Here is a 21,005-nt window from a genome sequence, read left to right as displayed (position 1 = left end):
AGTGATTATTGTGAAATATTGAAGCAAAATTGCTCCAAACCAAACACTAAATTCCGTGTTTCTTTTCTTATAGACTCGACAAGGTATGTGTAGGTGTAGAAAAAGAAAAATGTCCCCTGCAGAACTATAAATCAAGCCAAATGTCCCACATGCATAGTATGGAGGCATGCAGTTAAGAGAATTAAGGCAATAGATAGAAAACAGAAGGAAAGAAATCAGTTACACTTAGCAGCAGAAAAAGGGTGTAGTCTGTAGAAAAGCGACAAGAAAAAGAAGTCACTGATACTTTAAACTAGTGAAAGAGGAGTTCTGATGTAAAAGACAACAGGTGAAGAAATAAAATATTACAGTAATAGGCACTGCAGAATGCAAACAGAGAAGAATAAGGAGCTCACCTGCAGATGAATATTGGATGGTGGATAGATACCCTTGAAAGAACTCAAAGTTGTGTATTTACACACACACATACACAAAAACAAACACACACACACACACACACACTCACACACACACACACACACACACACACACACACACACACACACACACACACACACACACAGAAAAAAACTGTTTATAAGTTGTCATCCAGTCAGATGGGGATGTGAAGGGAGGGGAAAGAAGGCAAAGAGAGTTGGGGAGGTATTTCGAAGTGGGAGAGACACAAGGTTTTCGAACAGATGGGGTATACTGTAGATTAGTTTTGGCAAAAATAATATAACTTAGGGGTAGAGCATGACAGAGAGAGAAAGGTAAATAGAAAAGACAATGCTGAAATGAAAGAGGATTAGGTAAAAAATTCAGGAGGGAAGAGAGTAATGGCAAGGGAGAAGAGGGAGGGGGCCAGAATTTGGGCTATAGTGGAAAACAATTCTGAAATGGCTGTTAGAAGTAACTGTGAGTACGTTTCCAATTAATAAAGTATACAGCCAGTCAGTAGGTGAGGCGCTCAAGTCATTTACACTTTATATGATTAAAACACATTAAAACTGTAAGGTCAAAAACTGGTATGGCTATAGAATAGAAAAACATCAAACCAAGCAAATGGCAACAAGCTGCAGCACTTGCATAAAGTAGCATAGAGCACACCATATGTTGCAGGCTCAGTTATGCAATATTTAACTTTTCTTTCACTGACATACCAACATAATAAACAAAATAGTAATGTAAGTGGCTACCAAAATGAAATAATCTAATAGCAGTGGAGTGAAATCGGATAAAATTAAAAAAGTAAAAGTACTACATAATCTTAGTGTGCACAACATCTCACTTTTTTTCACAATATAAGGCAATAAGTAATAATAATAATAATAATAATAATAATAAAGATTTTATTGTCTTTAGGCCATTACAGCAATTGACAACGTCAAATGAAGTTACAATTTATAATACAGTGTGATAAGGTATTGACTACTGAAATATTTTAGCTTATATTACAATCAATGTACAGTGGGTCATCTGTTAGATTACTGCATTTTACAGTTGAAGAATTCATTGATATCATAGAATGGGTGGGCAATAAACCATTCATGCAGTCTTTCTTTGAATGTATGTTCAGGAAGATCCTGTATGGCATGTGGCAGCTTATTAAATAGCTTGTGCCCTGTGACTTCATAGCTATTTATTGATTTTGACAGTCTGTGGTAAGGCGTGTATATGTGTTTGATGCTTCTTGTGTTGTAACAATGTACATTTTCTCTACGTTTCACATCTTGTAGGTTCTTCTTTGTAAAGATTAAGACATTGTATATATAGAGGTTTATTACAGTCATAATTTTTTGTTTAGTAAATAAGGGTTTGCAGTGAGCCTTATGTGAAGAATTTGTAATTATCCTAATGGCTTTCTTCTGCAATAATAGGATGTCATGTATATGACTACAGTTACCCCACAAGATAATGCCATAGGATATTATACTCTGGAAAAATGCAAAATAAGATGATCTGATGTATGTTTCAGGTACACAATTTCTGAGTTGTCTTAATAAATAAATTACTCTAGATAGTTTACTACTAATATAGTTTACATGTTGGCCCCAGGATAACTTTTCGTCTAAATAAACTCCCAGGAATTTAACAGAACTAGGGTCATCAGATAGTGGCTTGTCTCTTAGAGTGAAGATTATCTGCTGAGTTTTATTTTCATTTAGCAGGAAACTATTTGCTCTGAACCAATATGCTGCATGAGTGAGTGTATTTTCAGCACAGGTTTTAAGATCATTAAGACTGTTACTGCTATGGAGAAAAGTCGTATCATCTGCATACAATACAGTGGTGGATCTAATAAACGAGGGGAGGTCATTGATCATTATCAGAAACAGGAAGGGCCCCAGTACAGATCCCTGAGGCACACCTAGTCTAACATTTTCTATGTTTGACATTTCCTTACCAACACAAACTACCTGTTTACGGTTGTTGAGATAAGCTTTTAATAGTCTGAGACTGTTTTCTTTGATGCCGTAGAATTCTAGTTTCTCTAGTAGTGGCATGTGCTCAACACAGTCGAAGGGAAAAACTGTATTAACATTAAGGCATAAATAGCTTGTTTCTCTAGAGGAAAATGAAAAATAAAAAAAAATAGAAGTTTTGGAGATGATGTTACATGAAGTAATTAAACAAATTAAAAAATCTGAAATATGGCCATTTGCCCAATTATTTTCTTTCAATATTACTAACCTGTACACCTATTTGCCAGTTTAAATTATTTCAGATAAGAGTAGCAAGAATCTGAGGAGTAATAAAAAAGAAAATACTGATGAACAGATTACAGAATTATTACTCTGTCTTCAGGCCACAAGTGGCCCATCCGACCGCCGTGTCATCCTCAGTTAAGGATGCAGATAGGAGGGGCATGTGGTCAGCACACTGCTCTCCCGGTCGTTGTGATAGTTTTCTTTGACCAGACAAAATTGCTGTCCTACAGGCCCGGGTTTGATGCCCGGTTGGGTCGGGGATTTTCTCTGCTCAGGGACTGGGTGTTGTGCTGTCTTCATCACCATTTCATCCCCATCCGACGTGCAGGTCACCCAATGTGGCGTTGAATGTACAAGGGTAATCCTAAAAGTAGGGTCTCCTATTTTTTATAAGTACATAGACCTGTTTATTTCTACAATGGTTTACACCAGTTTACAGCTTGAACATTTAGTTATGTTTTGACATAATCACCATTTCTGTCGATGCATCTTTGTAGATGCTGTCACAGCTTTTGTATGCCCATGTCATACCAGCTTGCCGCCATGCTGAAAGTTATGAACCTCCTCTTTCACCTCGTCGTCAGAGCTGAATCATTTTCCGGCCAAATGTTCTTTTAACCTAGGGAACAGGTGATAGTCACTGGGCGCCAAGTCAGGACTATAGGGTGGATGGCTGATTATGTTCCACTGAAACTGTTGCAGGAGAGCAACAGTTTGCCGAGTGATGTGTGGGCATGCGTCGTCATGGAGAATGTGTGTGTCCTTCCTCAACGTTCCTCTTCTCCAGTTCTGAACTGCCCGTTTGAGTTTTTTCAGAGTCTCACAATACCTGTCAGAGTTAATTGTGGTGCCAACAATTCAGCTCCAATGACGAGGTGAAAGAAGAGGTTCATAACTTTCTGAACAGCATGGAGGCGAGCTGGTATGACATGGGCATACAAAAACTGCCACAGCAGCTACAAAAATGGATCGACAGAAATGGTGATAACGTTGAAAAATAGCTAAACGTTCAAGCTGTAAACTGATGTAAACCATTGTAGAAATAAACAGGTCTATGTACTTATAAAAAAATAGGAGGCCTTACTTTTGGGATTACCTTCGTAATAAGACCTGCACCAAGGCGGCCGGACCTGCCCGACAAGGGGCCTCCCGGCCAATGACGCCAAATGCTTATTTCCACTACCACGTGTGGCTTTCATATGTCGTACAATGTTATCTGAAATTAAAAGAGAAAGTAAATGATTTTTTTACTACTAAAAACTTATCCTACTTTATTTCACGTAGGTAAAGATGCACAGCCATTGTAACTCAGACAGCAGGCTACTTGCTCTAAAAAAAGAAAGAGTGTCACCATTGCCAACTGGCTAAGCTATAATGACTGTGAATTGTTGCTTACAATGGAACTACTAAATGCCTGTGAGAGAGGGTTATATATTTGATAACAAGTAATTTCTGGTTTAGTCACTAGACGTAACATATATATATATATATATATATATATATATATATATATATATATATATATATATAGAGAGAGAGAGAGAGAGAGAGAGAGAGAGAGAGAGAGAGAGAGAGAGAGAGAGAGAGAGAGAGAGAGGGGTACATAACCATAGCACCCCTCCCAGTAGTAATCTATGTTAATGTCACAGTTGTTTCCCAAAATCTCCATTGTTTTCTGAAAACAGCATTATTGATTAATTTTAAATTCCCCCCCCTCCAAAACCACATTCGCTGAGAGCCCTCTGTTCATTGTTAACATAAATGTAGTGTTTCAACCTGCATCACTGCTTGCAGGAGATAATGTAGGTAACTCTAATCAGTTTCATTCCCAAATTGAGACACAGCTGGAGGTTTCTGTAGTGCATAATGTATCTCTGTTTACCCCTGAGCATCATTATCAGCTTTGGGAATAGAACCATTGCATGGAACTAGCAGGACATAGTGGCAACTTGCTACATCCGTCATACAAATAATTAGAATATGCGTGTCTACCTCCGTGACATATCCTTCACCAGAATCCACTGCCACATATGTGAATTTATCAAATCTGATGATTTTTTCATCAAACAGCCATTTAAACCATCCAACAAGCACATATTGGTGCATGGCATACCACATAAGTTGTTAACATCAAGGTACATGATGTAACTCACACTGTCAGATGCTTGGAACTGTCCATTCCTTGGCATGCCTATGGACACATCTTCGAAATACCCCATGAATCCCACATTCAAAATACAGCAGCATTTTGACATCAGTCAATAATTCAATGCTAACACATTTATTTTTCAACATAGTGTCCCATGAAAACCCTGACATGGTGTAATAGAATGCAAGATCGATCAGGTATGTGGTTATCCACAGAATTCAGAATTTCTCAAAAATATGTGCAAGCAGGCATAAATCAGCATCTATATACCGCTTTTCATGCTCTCCTAATCAGAGATGTTGAATTCCTGCCAAAGATACACCTCATGCCCATACTCCTCATCCTTTATGGAATTACCTGTAAGGTTACTGGTGAATGTAGCTATTCCAGGCAAGTGGTTTTAATGAGTCTCTCCATCAAATTCAGATATTTGTGTGGGAAGACCCCCTTCTTCATCACAGCATGAAATTTTGCACTATTCAGATATGCAGCTCTAGTGAGGTGTGTGGCCTCCTAATTCATTTCTCAGCAAATTTCTTAAGTCATATGTACATCCATGAACTGCAACATAATATTTGGTGTCATCTGCTTCGAGACTGGAATATACCTCAGGCAGGGAACTAATCTGATTGCTGGGTAGTGTTTAATAATTAAACGAGCATCATATCCCCTCTAATTTTGGGAGGAAACAGGTATATGTCATGGCACTTGATAGTTCAAGTGGCATGCATTGTGTGCTGCACCATGGAACTTCCCTGTGAGATGACAGCGGTCTCTACATGGAGTTTCCGCTTCTCTATCTAATGGCAGCCCACAGATATGGCAGTCAACAGCTTTTTTGTATAATGCATTGTTCTCCTTCTATATGGTGTTGTACGTTGGAGCAGTAAATGCAATCAACACACCACGGAAGTTTTTAGAGCTCAGAGAATAACCATCTCACAGGATTGTCTGACATCTGAATCATGTCCCCATTACTCGATTTGCCAGCACGTATGGTAAATTTCATTCTGTGAGGGTAGTACGGGATGCAGTGGGGTCACCTTCACAACACCACACAATATCTTGGAGGCACTCAAAATCAGCCTAAACCACTGGTGGTGAGTGTTCTTAAACTTTAGGGACTTGTTTGCCTTGGCAGGTATTTCCACACATAACAGTTCCTGGCTAGAGCAGTCAGTTAGATCCTTTGGAATGATTGAATCATATGAGCATGCAACTTGATAAACTGGTGCATATGGTACATGCCTCTCTGTGAAGATTGTATGGTGGGGGGGGGGGGGGGGGCAACAGAGTGATGACGTACTCGAGATCAGCGAGTACTACAAAAGGTATTAAGAACATGTTTTCCTCAGTGGGCATTATGACACGTACTGTTTCCTGGCTAGAGCATCTGCTAGATGCTTTTCTAGGCTCTTACTCAAAGTAAACTATTTGAGGTATCGAGAGCAGTTATATCCTTTTATCACTCCTTTTACTCTTTTGGGTGTATAGTAAGTGGGGCATGTTCTTGGCCCTTACATATTGCTGTTTCTTCCCAAGAGAGAATAATAACAAATCGTTTCTGACGTTGACTGACTACATTGAAAAAGTAGAGAGAGTCTGGTGACATTATACTTCACTTCTTTTTTCTGCATACTGTGCTCTTCTTCTGGTTTGCTTTCATCTTTCTTCAAGTCAAACATATGAATGGAAATAGGCTGCTTATATTCTGAAGTTTAACAACAAAATCAATGCCATCAAAGTTATAAAGTCCTCAAATATCATCCTTACAGTATGTGGATGGATGCTCATCATATGTTGTATAAAATCCCTCACAAACCAGTATTGGCCAAGAGAAGCAGAATTCCTTTTTGAGATTTTGGACATTAATACAGGCCCCTTTGTTAGCTATATCTTTGGAGGCTAGATATAGCTAGACCCCCCACCCATTTAATGCAAGTGGGCATCAAAGTGGAGTACATGGCTGAGTTCCTTACCAGACCCCTTTCCCTGAATTTTGGAAAAATGGCCTAGTATGACCCCCACAATGTCAAGCAAATTCCCCTCAAATACTGATGATGGACTTCTCCTGCACACCAACTTCTTCTTTGGGGGCATACATTACTCCACAGCATAGTACTGCACCACACTTAAAGGTAAGATTTGATGATTTCAGGGAGAGTACTTTCCAGAACAGGTATAAATACAATGAGAAAAAGGGCTGGGTTTGGGCAGTCAGCAGCAGAATTATCTATGTCGGCATATAAGATCCACTTCTTAAATTCACCTGCAACCACAGAGTAGTTTGATGCTAGCATGTGACTGACCTGGTGCACTCCTAAAAAACTAAGGTGGCTGAAGGAGCCACTGCTAGCCAGCTGGTGATTACAACTAGTTGTTGATGACCCCGATAATGTGAATGTACTGTTGACAACCCCAGACAAGATCAAGGGGCCGTTGTCAGCTTGAGACCAGGTGTTGACAGCTCTGGATGAGTGAAGGGACCAGCAGAGGCACTGACAGCCCAGGCCGTGGTGAAGGCGTTGGGCGCATCACATATTATTTATGTGATGGTGGTGCTGATTGCACTGCAATTCTGCTCCCAAAAATACTGCAATAAACAGCATTGATAAGTACCTTATGCATGTAATGATTTTGAAAACAAGAATTGTATGCAGCCTCAATAATAATAACAATTTCTGGTACTTACAGATATATTCATATCCATCCACATAATTGAATATAGACCTCATATAGTCATTAATTGGTGTACTGCTTCCCAACATCATCTCAATATTATTGCCATCCCCCATTGCTATGTCATTATCGAGTACATCTAGAACAAAAGAAATGTCTCATGAACATTGTATGCAAATGCAAAGAAATTTATTCTAGAAGAGAAATGAATTATTCATGTATCTTCTTGTTTATGATGAGGCAGACCCATCCCTGTGAACTTGTGGGAGGAAAGTGGCGCTACCTCCTGGGACACTTCATTCTGATCAACTGCCACTGCTGTGGCCTCAACCCTCTCCTCCATGACTTCACCGTCATCAATAGCAGGACGCAGAAACAAGAACATCTCATAGTCAGTGCATGCTAATGTGAATTAATGTAATGAATAAGAAGAATGAATAGCTGCTACTACTACTACTACTACTACTACATACGTATGCATTCGTTTATGATGGGAGCCCCTCCCTGCAAGCTGACGGATGAAAAAGGAGTTATAGCCTTGTATGGCTGATTCTTAATATAAAAGCATCCAGAAAGAAGACCAATTCAATAACAATGCATGGAGACACAAATACACCTCAAAACACAATTAAAGGATCACTTTTTCTAAACCCCGTAATTGTCTCCCATTGCAACACAGAAATTTGAAATTTGGCTAAAAGGTGCATACTACCTTCCTCTGTAATGATGAAAAAGCGTGGCACCCTGTGATACCACCCTAAGGCTTGGCAAGACTTTGCAGCAAGGTGTCAACACATGTGAAAAAAGGCCAAACCTCAGAAGTTCTTGTTAGGTGTAAGGTGGGTTAATGATATCACATTTGCACCAAATGTGTCACACACATTTCAGCCCTTCTTTTGATGACTCTGTGATGGAGGTCAGAAACATGATGCCCAACATTGAAATTACACAATTTTCTTATGTGTGGCTGAGTAAAACTTTACACCTCACATTAATTTCTAAGATCTGCCCTTTCTTCTGCACATTTTTACCTTGCTGATTGAGGTGTCACTGAGCCTGAGGGTGACTTCGCAGGCTGCCACGCTTTTGCATCATTACAAAGGAAGGTTGTAGGCACCTTTGAGCAGTATACGTTATTATTCAAACCACTATGGGTCAGGGTACGCTATTAGATTGCCTCAGACCAGCAACAGACATGTCTCTCCTTTTGACAAAATGCAGATGCTTGTCTCTGATGGCAGTGGCAGTGGCATGGCGCACGGCCCTGTACAAACACTCACATAGAGCAGCAGGCACTGGGAAGCCAGGCATTGTAGCAGTAACACATACCCACTGCGTTAAAACATTACCATGCATACTTGTTCCACATGCTGCTGCCTCAGGACCAGTCAGCAACCCTTATCCAAATTGCTGATAAAAATTAGACTCTTTGGGACAAGCTACATCTCTCCTATCTGCCATGCATACTAGTCTTCTGAGTTTTGACACATTTAACATTTCTGAACAGTTTAGATACCACCACAGTTGCAGAGAATATCATTATTACACATCTAGTATTCAAGAAAGTGACATCCTTAAACACAAAATATCCACATTTGTTGTAGAAGCCTTAACTATCTGCAGTGATGCTTGCACTCTGAGTCCCCATAATGAAATGCTGCTGATGTGGTGCATCACATGATAATTTATACCACTCTCTCTGTAAACCCAGTGAGAGGGCAACAATTGATAGTCAATCATGTAGCAATAACACATAAACAACAGTTGCTTTAGGGATATTGTCCAATGTTTCAAATTCTGTACATACATCCACAGTGCGAGTTTTTACTGCCTCATTTTGCTTTGGACAGTCTTATTACAATGATGGGTACTAATACCTTAAATCCCTGTGATTTTTGGCACATTAAAACCTGTTATTTCCCTGATAGCAGAAAGGATGAATACAATAAACTGTATACAGTATTACCCTGTTTCAGCTGTAGGTCATCATATGGATATAACTCAGACTTTGGGTAAACTTTGGCACTCATTATTTCTTGACTCTTTTTTTGAGATCCGTTTCCTCTTGGTCTGCAGTGCCAGCATATTAAATTGAGATGTTTCTACTTGGGCTGCTGTTGTAATGGCCCATGCCTCTTTGGATGTAGTCAGAAGAACTAGATATTCATACAGCTCCCATGAACGGGAAGCTAGTGCCAGTGGACTTGGGAATTCAGTACTCTCAGTAATTTCAGGCACTCCTCATCTTCTACAATAACATGGAATGTTTTCCAGACTAATTACTCTAATACAATTTTATTCTGTTTAGGATTAGCATCTCCCTGAACATGTTGAGTTATTATCTGTCACACTTCTTACCGAAATCATTTCTTGTTTCGAGTTCATGATAACACAGTGCAAATCTTCAGAATATTCCACAAGCATCTTAAGTGGTAAACACACATGACAGTTATCATTTACACTTATCAATCTGGCTATGGACCACCTTGCATTTTGCAGACAATTCAAGCGAGAAACCAATGCAGGAATGTATGTTTTGAGGGATGATATGATTCCAAAACATTGTGAGTGATCAATCTGAGAGCCATTTAGTTCATATCTTTAAAAAAAAAACAAAAAAAAAAAAAAAAACAGAGAGGTGAATGCACTACATGTGAGCCACAGCGTCAATGTAGGGTCCCCCTCTCTTGTCACAAATCGTCCTTCTAGATGTAGGAAACTGCTGCTCAGAATTTTTCTTGTATCCTGGTGTTGCAAGAGAATCCTAACCTCATCATTATTACTAAATATTACAGAAGCAATAGTTTTGGGATAAATAATCCTATTTGATGATTTGCTCATCATATTGAACTGGGGTTGTAATACCAAGTAATGCCATTGTGTGGTTTCAAGCCTATTGATTTAAGGAACTTGTAATTCTCCAATGTTATCATGTTATGATGCCACTGCAAAATTGTGTACTGACAGCTGGGCACATCAGTTTTACATCTGACACCCATTCTGTCTCAAGTGAAGATGTATAACTATCTCTTTATTGTGAAAATCAAGTAAATTACCATCCTGGTGTACAAAATTCAATGTGAGATGATCTAGTGTCTGGACAGTCACTGAAGGATATATGGGATTGTTTGGCACCTCAATGAATTTATATGCTGGGCCTGCTGTAAGGAAAAATCCATAGATTGTATGAATTGGTCTGTCTTTGAAATATGAATCTGTCACAATATAACACTTGACATGGATCATGCTAACAGGTAGTATATCTACAGGTTGTACCAACTCGTAAAATTTGTGGAATTTCTTCTCCAAAACTTGATTCCTTAAGAAACCAAGTAGTAGTCCTATTGAACCTTTGCTGGTAAAGTCTTTCGTCTGTCGTATTGTTTTAACTCCATTAGAATGTATTAAAATTTGCGTGTAACTCAATCCCTTCTACAAACAATTTTATATGTGCACTTATATCATCAATATCATATGAACCAGGTTGTATTTCTACAACTTTACCACTACCTAGGTGTAGCTTATTGTTCACCTCAGTGATATTAGGAATCCTGTTATATATTTCCAGCCTATAAGTGCAATACTCCATTGCCTCTTGCTTAGATCAGTTGGTGGGAAAAAATTTGCTCTTACAACAGAGGTAATTCTTTCAGTGTTGCAGTGTATGACCTCAACTGTCACACTGATGCACATGCTGCTTTCCTCATGCACTTTTCACGAGAGACATGAGACACAGATGTGAACTCAAGTCTTAGTAGCATTGAAAATTGTAGAACACATGGTTGATGTTGGTAAAGTGATAGTACAATTCATCTCATGGGTGTAAATCACCTTAAGATTCAAAGTAATACACGTTGTACTGTTATTCTTTACAGATGCAACCCAGCAAATTTCAGATCCTTCTGCAACATGTAGGTTTACTATCCTGAAATTTCATCTATCTCACAGTTTTTATAAATTTAAGCAAGTCTACATTTGTAAGTGGTCTATTGGGTACTACAGCTATGAGCTTCTTTTTTATTAACAATCCAAGCCTTTTCCTGTGTGTGAAGTAAACTTGTTTGCCAATAAAGACAGATTCCATGATTCTAGTGTGCCTTTTCACCTGCCTAAATTGCTGTTCTGCACTTGGTGCATTGTTCACTGTTCGTATTATGGCTGCCACACTCCAGCTAAAGAAATGGTAACTGATAATCTAGCCAGTTCTGGAATTAGAAACGGGATAACTCCACCCAAAGCCTCAGGTATTGATGGAATTCTAGATGTTTTAGTTTTTCTTCTCAATCTTACTCATTCTGCTTCACAGCACTTTATCTGCTGACAACGGTGCCTGGATGCAATTTTGTAAATATCCTACAAGTCTCTTCTTTTGCTTCATAAGTGGGCAGCAAGTGCCACTGAAAACTTATCAGAAATTTATCCTAGCACCCAGTTTTAGCCTGGCATGCATTGACTTTTCAACTGAGGACGCTGCAATATGTATTTATCAGCTAAAATTCAGTCTGTGACATGATGTTCTGTTAAACCTTTACTTGCAGCTTATGCTAAATCATGTTTCTTGCAGGCATAATTGGCAGATAATCCCCTTATTTCCGTGTACTACACATCTTTTCAGCTTTGTTCCAGGTCCCCAATAGCTATTTCAGGAGTGTGTTATGAAACTGACGGGCTATCAAGAATACTATCTTTACCATACCCAGTGCACATCCTATGAGACATGTTATCTACTGCATACTGGGAGGGTTTGCTCACTTTAGTATAAGCAACATCTTTACCATCCACCCAGCTGTTGTGTAATGATGGAAGCCCAAATCTTAACTAAAGCCTTGCTCTCTCAACATCTTAGGACATGCTCTATGAGAAACACATCAGGTTTAGAGCTTCTGTGCAAGCCTTCTGTGTAGGAACTCCCAGAAATGTCTTCACCTTCACCATCCTTTAAGATGTAAGTTCCTGGGTTTGTTCATTGCATTTTGAAAACTTTGTGGTGCAGTTCAGCAGGTACAGTTTAGCAGGTAAGATTTCTCAGAAGCTGTCTTGTATTTTGAAATATGTACCAAATCACATATACTGAATTTCTGCTTGTGTGGAGCCACCATTTTGCTACAATTCTATACTGTATTTGGAAGCTCATTGTCATGAACATCTATAGGCCTCATCATGTGGTGTTTAGAATGGTTACACTGTGTAATTATTTGTGGGAGAATATTGAGTTATTTGTATGATCTTTGAAGATTAAACCACATCCATATACAGTTTTTTATCATTCTGTACAAACATTCTACAACACTAACTTTCATGTGAGAGAATGTCAAGTGGTGATTTCATATGTTAAATGTTACAGGATTCAAGTTAACTTCTTACTTCTGCAGAGAAAATACGGAGAAAGGAGGAGCTGCCACATTTGTCAAAAGCTGTTTTGATTTCAAGAATATCGATGTTAATAAATTTTGCTCAGAGCAGCACTTAGAAGCTTGTGCAACAGAAGTAGTATTTCATAAGAAGTCCTTTATAATAATAGGTATATACAGATCACCTTCAGGAAATATTAACTTCTTCATAAAAAATCTGCAAGGTCTGTTGTCCCATCTCATGGTAAAAATACAAGGAAATTGTGGGTGCTGGTGATTTTAATATCGATTTATTGAAAAGCTCTGTCAGTGAACAATTATTGCAGCCAGTAACACTATCATTCAATATAGTTTTTACTGTGAACTTTGCAACTAGGATATGTAAATGCTCTTAGACTGCTATTGATAATACCTTTGTAGATAAATCTAGGGAAAAAAGTCATATCACAAAACCAATAGTAAATGGGCTATCTGATCATGACATGCAGCATATTGTGTTAAATGTTGAAATGTGTCAAGATAAAAAAAATCTATTAAATTTGCATACAGGAGGCTAATAAATAAGTCAAAAATTGAGAAATTCAGGAAATTGCTGAAAGACATGAACTGTATAGATGTTTAAAATACTTCTGACTCAAATGGAAAATATAAAGCATTCATTAATAAAGTTACCTCCTCTTTTGAAAACTGTTTTCTCCTAAAGGTAACTCAAGTCACGCACAACTCAAAAAGTAAACCATGGACTACACAAGGAATAAAGATATCATGTGGGACAAAAAGGAGACTGTATCTACCGTATAGGAGCAGCTCTGATGTTAGAATTGTAATGCATTACAAAGAATACTGCAAAATATTGAAGCAAGTAATCCAGAAATCGAAGCAGCTTTATTATGAGGAAGAGATAATTACATCAGGCAACAAAATAAAAACTGTATGGGATATAGTGAAGACAGAGACAAGTGGAGCCAAAAAGGAAGAGGAACAGATTGCTCTAAAAATAAATGAGACTTTAGTAACAAGTGCATGTAGTGTTGCAAACCTCTTAAACAAATACTTCATTTCTGTTACTGGCAGCTTGGGATTATCAGGTTCGGTGAACAGTGCAATGAAATACCTGAGACCAGTCTTTAAAAATAACTTCAATAAAATGAAAATAACACTCACATCTCCCAAATAAGTAGCATCCATCATAAAATCCTTAAAATCTAAGTATTGCAGTGGGTATGATAACATACCAACAAAGTTAATCAAAGAGTGCTCATAGGAGTTGAGTTCTATTTTAAGTTATTTGTGTAATCAATCTGTTATCAGCAGAACATTTCCAGACCGGCTAAAATACACTGAAGTTAAGCCTCTTTACAAGAAGGGGAATAAAGAGATACCATTAAACTATCAACCAATTACACTTTTGCCTGCTTTCTCAAAAGTATTTGAAAAGCCTGTGTTCAAGTGTCTCCTGAAGCATCTGACTGCAAATAATATGTTGTCCAAGTCACAGTTTGAATTTCGTAAGGGTTCTGATATAGAGAAAGCTATTTACACTTGCAGTGAGAATGTACTTAATTCATTAGATAATAAATTAGAGGCTGCTGACATTTTCTGTGACCTTTCAAAAGCCTTTGACTGTGTGTATCACAGTATTCTCTTAAGTAAATTAGAATAGTATAGTGTCATCGGCAATGCTGCAGAATGGTTTGAGTCTTATCTAACAGGAAACAAAGGGTGTTCTGCAAAATACCTGTGCAGTGAGCAGTCAGTCTTCATCTGATTGGGAACTAATTACATGTGGTGTTCCTCAAGCTTCTATGTTGGGTCCATTGCTTTTTTTTACATTAATGATCTTTCATCTGTTACATTGCCAGATGCCAAGTTTGTTTTGTTTGCAGATGATACAAACAATGCAATAAGTAGCAAGTCAAGTAGAGATATAGAAATAGCTGCTAATCTAATTTTCACTGACATTAATAAATGGTTTAGAGCTAATTCGCTGTCATTTACTTTGAGAAGACCAGCTATGTGCAGTTCAGAACCTGTAAGAGATTTCCTTCCAGCATGTGTATAACATATGAAGACATGCTGATCGAAGAAGTTGACAGTGTTAAATTTCTGAGATTACAACTCAATAATAAATTCAGTTGGGAAGGGCATATCACAGAATTGCTTGAGAACCTAAACAACTCTGTACTCACAGTGAGAATGATGTCAGATGAAGGAGATATAAATATAAATAAACTTGCATACTTTGCTTACTTTCATTCTATTATGTCATCATGTCATTCTGGGATAACTCGTCAGACTGAGCAAAAGTTTTTAGGGTGCAAAAGAGTGTGATAAGAATCATTTGTGGTGTGAATTCAAGAACATCATGTACAAACCTATTTAAAGGAACTTTGTATTCTCACCACTGCTTCTCAGTATATTTATTCCTTAATGAAATTTGTTGCAAGTAATATGTCTGTATTTCCAGCCAATAGCTCAATACATAGTATCAATACTAGGAATACGAACAATCTACATAAAGACCTAAAATCACTTACCTTGTTCCAAAAAGGGAACCACTATTCAGGAACACACATTTTCAATAGATTGCCAGCAACCATTAAAAACTTAGTTTCAGATAAAGCACGGTTTAAACAGAGTTTGAAAGCCTTTTTGATAGTCAACTCTTTCTACTCTACAGATGAATATCTTAACAGAGACTATTAAGCCAGCTTAAGTAAAAATATCTGTTAAATTTCAGTTTTGACAGGACTTGGTCACAACAGTCAAGATTAGGTATTTTGTGTGTGTGAGATTTATTAATAGTGCGTAACAATCAGCATGTTAATTCTGTAAATATTGGCTATTACAGTTTTCTGCATTGTAATCATCTATTTCGACAATATCCTGACAAATTATCAGGGTAGTAAGTATTATATTCAAACGTTTTATGTTTTTATGTTATACTTTTTGACATGTTCCACAACCGTGAGAATCATCTCATTTTTTAGGTCTATGGAACAAAAACTGAATCTAATCTCATCTAATCTGTATGATCCATTATGGACCTGAAATACCTTGTGTAGAAATCACCTCCATGGTCAGTTTGAAGGTTGTTGGGGTTATGATTCCTCCCTGTTTTGCAGCAATTTTTCAAATACCCATGTAACTTGTTTCCCAGTCTTTGTAACCACAGATAATGTCCTGCTGACTTTAGACTATGTATCTACAACCATTAATATGTACCTTTATTCATTCATGAATGTTGTCTCATAGCTATGAAACCTGCCTATCATAAATCATCCAAACTCATTAAAATAACACATCTATGCGGGAACATTTTGCATGCTGGTTGATGAAGTTCTCAGACCACCATCTCCATAATTATCAAATAATATGTCTTTCTTAAAACTCTGAAATGACTAATATGATTTCGTTTGTGTGAGCAGTATTCCCTGCAGCAGCCAATGCTACGACCAGTCATAATCATTATTTGTTTTCATTATGGTCATCATAGTGTATATCCTCCAGGGGTCGATTTTTCATTCTTTTATGCTGTGCTATGTATAGTGGTTAATGCAGGTGTAATAATATTCTTGTATTTATTGCTTTTTGAACTTTTTATTCGCCCATCTGGCATCTTTTACCTGTGTGCAATAGTTATACATAATATTTCAGCATACACGGCCTTGCTGGGCTGGTACTGTGAACGGCTGAAAGCAAGGGGAAACTACAGCCGTAATTTTCCCGAGGGCATGCAGCTTTACTGTATGGTTAAATGATGATGGCGTCCTCTTGGGTAAAATATTCCGGAGGTAAAATAGTCCCCCATTCGGATTTCCGGGTGGGAACTACTCAAGAGGACGTTGTTATCACGAGAAAGAAAACTGGCGTTCTACGGATCGGAGTGTGGAATGTCAGATCCCTTAAATGAGCAGGTAGGTTAGAAAATTTAAAAAGGGAAATGGATAGGTTAAAGTTAGATATAGTGGGAATTAGTGAAGTTCAGTGGCAGGAGGAACAAGACTTTTGGTCAGGTGAATACAGGGTTATAAATACAAAATCAAATAGGGGTAATGCAGGAGTAGGTTTACTAATGAATAAAAAATAGGAGTGCGGGTAAGCTACTACAAACAGCCTAGTGAACGCATTATTGTGGCCAAGATAAACACGAAGCCCATGCCTACTACAGTAGTACAAGTTTATATGCCAACTAGCTCTGCAGATGATGAAGAAATTGATGAAATGTATGATGAGATAAAAGAAATTATTCAGATAGTGAAGGGAGACAAAAATTTAATAGTCATGGGTGACTGAGATTTGAGTGTAGGAAAAGGGAGAGAAGGAAACATAGTAGGTGAATATGGGTTGGGGGTAAGAAATGAAAGAGGAAGCCGTCTGTTAGAATTTTGCACAGAGCATAACTTAATCATAGCTAACACTTGGTTCAAGAATCATAAAAGAACGTTGTATACATGGAAGAATCCTGGAGATATTAATGGTTTCAGATAGATTATATAATGGTAAGACAGAGATTTAGGAACCAGGTTTTAAACTGTTAGACATTTCCAGGGGCAGATGTCGACTCTGACCACAATCTATTGGTTATGGTTGGTTGGTTGTTTTGGGGAAGGAGGCCAGACAGCGAGTTCATCGGTCTCATCGGATTAGGGAAGGACGGGGAAGGAAGTCAGCCCTGCCCTTTGAAAGGAACAATCCCGGCATTTGCCTGGAGCGATTTAGGGAAATCACGAAAAACCTAAATCAGGATGGCCGGACGTGAGATTGAACCATCGTTCTCCCGAATACGAGTGCAGTGTCTAACCACTGCGCCACCTCGCTCGGTATATTGGTTATGAACTGCAGATTAAAATTGAAGAAACTGCAAAAAGATGGGAATTTAAGTAGATGGGACCTGCATAAACTGACTAAACCAGAGGTTGTACAGAGTTTCAGGGAGAGCATAAGGGAACAATTGACAGCAGTGGGGGAAAGAAGTACACTAGAAGAAGAATGGGTAGCTCTGAGGGATGAAGTAGTGAAGGCAGCAGAGGATCATGTAGGTAAAAAGATGAGGGCTAGTAGAAACCCTTGGGTAACAGAAGAAATATTGAATTTAATTGATGAAAGGAGGAAACATAAAAACGCAGTAAATGAAGCAGGCAAACAGGAATACAAACGTCTCAAAAATGAGATCGACAGGAAGTGCATAATGGCTAAGCAGGGATGGCTAGAGGACAAATGTAAAGATGTAGAGGCTTATCTCACTAGGGGTAAGATAGATACTGCCTACAGGAAAATTAAAGAGACCTTTGGAGAGAAGAGAACCACTTGTATGAATATCAAGAGCTCAGATGGAAACCCAGTCCTAACCAAAGAAGGGAAAGCAGAAAGGTGGAAGGAGTATATAGAGGGTCTATACAAAGGTGATGTACTTGAGGACAATATTATAGAAATGGAAGAGAATGAAGATGAAAATGAAATGAGAGATACAATAATGCATGAAGAGTTTGACAGAGCACTGAAAGACCTGTGCCGAAACGAGGCCCCGGGAGTAGACAACATTCCATTAGAACTACTGGCGGCCTTGGGAGAGCCAGTCCTGACAAAATTCTACCATCTGGTGAGCAAGACGTATGAGACAGGCGAAGTACCCTTAGACTTCAAGAAGAATATAATAATTCCAATCCCAAATAAAGCAGGTGTTGACAGATGTGAAAATTACCGAACTATCAGTTTAATAAGTCACAGCTGCAAAATACTAACGCGAATTCTTTACAGAAATTCCGTAGAAATATTGGAACACGTGAGGCAATACTGACCTTACGACTTATTTTAGAAGAAAGATTAAGGAAAGGCAAACCTACGTTTCTAGCATTTGTTGACTTAGAGAAAGCTTTTGAGGATATTGACTTGAATACTCTCTTTCAAATGCTAAAGGTGACAGGGATAAAATACAGGGAGCGAAAGGCTATTTACAATTTGTACAGAAACCAGATGGCAGTTATAAGAGTCGAGGGACATGAAAGGGAATCAGTGTTTGGGAAGGGAGTGAGACAGGATTGTAGCCTATCCCCGATGTTGTTCAATCTGTATATTGAGCAAGCAGTAAAAGAAACAAAAGAAAAATTTGGAGTAGGTATTAAAATCCATGGAGAAGAAATAAAAACTTTGAGGTTCACCGATGACATCGTAATTCTGTCAGAAACAGCAAAGGACTTGGAAGAGCAGTTGAATGCAATGGACAGTGTCTTGAAAGGAGGATATAAGATGAACATCAACAAAAGCAAAACGAGGATAATGGAATGTAGTTGAATTAAGTCTGGTGATGCTGAGGGAATTAGATTAGGCAATGAGACACTTAAAGTAGTAAAGGAGTTTTGCTATTTGGAGAGCAAAATAACTGATCATGTTCGAAGTAGAGAAGATATAAAATGTAGACTAGCAATGGCAAGGAAAGCATTTCTGAAGAAGAGAAATTTGTTAACATCGAGTATAGATTTAGCGTCAGGAAGTCGTTTCTGAAAGTATTTGTATGGAGTGTAGCCATGTATGGAAGTGAAACATGGACGATAAATAGTTTGGACAGGAAGAGAATAGAATCTTTCGAAATGTGGTGCTACAGAAGAATGCTGAAGATTAGATGGGTAGACCACATAACTAATGAGGAGGTATTGAATAGAATTGGGGAGAAGAGGAGTTTATGGCACAACTTGACGAGAAGAAGGGACATGTTCTGAGGCATCAAGGGATCAAAAATTTAGCATTGGAGGGCAGCATGGAGGGTAAAAATCATAGAGGGAGACCAAGAGATGAATACACTAAGCAGATTGAGAAGGATGTAGGTGCAGTAGGTACTGGGATATGAAGAAACTTGCACAGGATGGAGTAGCATGGAGAGCTGCATCAAACCAGTCTCAGGACTGAAGACCACAACAACAACAACATTCAATCTCTTATGGCAAATACATATCAGGGTTTGAGGTTTTCAAGAATATTAGATCTACTAACTTAGGTGTTCTTACAAATTCCTTATCCCCAGCACCTATTGCATGGTTGGTAAAGTTTATAGTACGTTTTTCCAGCATATATAGTTTATCCATGGTGACCCGAACTCCCTATCTACTTTGCTAACACTGTGATGATTAACATAATCAGTAATAGTATATCCTTATTCCTGTTCCACCTCCTCCTCCTCCTCTTCATCTCCTTCTTTTCTTCGTCCTGTGTTGGCATCTCTCATGTGCAGGAGCCACTTAAGACTTTCAGTTACTGATTTAAATGTCTCAGAAGAGAATGATTTTCTTCCAGCTGCCATAATTTTAGCAGTTGTGACTTCTGACGAGTAGCTTTCAGCATCGTAATGACTTTGCCTTTAGTCCACATGCCATTGTGTACTAAACTAACAATGAGATAGTGCACAACTTTTATATGTTAATGCATGGGTTATTCTTTTTGTATGTCCAAAAACTTCTTCAATCTCATCAACCTTTGCATTTACTGCATTGATTAATCTCAGAATGGTACTAGTGTTTTCTTTCCCAGCTTTTCTTTCCATGATGTTTACAGGTGAAATCTTTTGTATATCTCCTAATGTTTTTTTCAGTTTCATGGGCCTTTACGGTCACCATTTTGATGGCACCTTCAAACGTTTTCACTCCCACAGTATGAAGTTTAAGAGTTTCATTGAGATTCTTAATTTACATAGTACAGCTTTCAAGACTTCCTTTCACTGCTTCATTTTTTTTATAGACATCTGGTCTGCGCACAGGATTGTCATCCATCCTGATATATCAGGACTGTCACCATTATGGATCTTCTTGTCCCGATTTCCCAACAAGACCCAATTTTGTTCCGACTTTGCAAAATACTATTATGAGCTTGGCTCAAGTACTGGAGTAACACCACCTGTTAATGCAACATGTATATGCAGCTCCAGTTGGTTTTATTTATGTCAACAAGTTTATATTGTCTCACAGATGGCATTGCATGTTGCATATCCTGTATCGACAACGCAAGCATCTTCTAGATCTAGAGCCATTATTCGAGAAAATACAACCCACGCATCTTCTAGATCTAGAGCCATCATTCGAGAAAATACAACTTCTCCAGTGGTATGTGGCTGGAACTATTTAAGCATCATCTCATGGAAGAATT

The sequence above is a fragment of the Schistocerca serialis genome, chromosome 5, assembly GCF_023864345.2.
Source record: "Schistocerca serialis cubense isolate TAMUIC-IGC-003099 chromosome 5, iqSchSeri2.2, whole genome shotgun sequence".
In the NCBI taxonomy this organism is placed as follows: Eukaryota; Metazoa; Arthropoda; class Insecta; order Orthoptera; family Acrididae; genus Schistocerca; species Schistocerca serialis.
Note: the sequence above shows the minus strand (reverse complement) of the source record.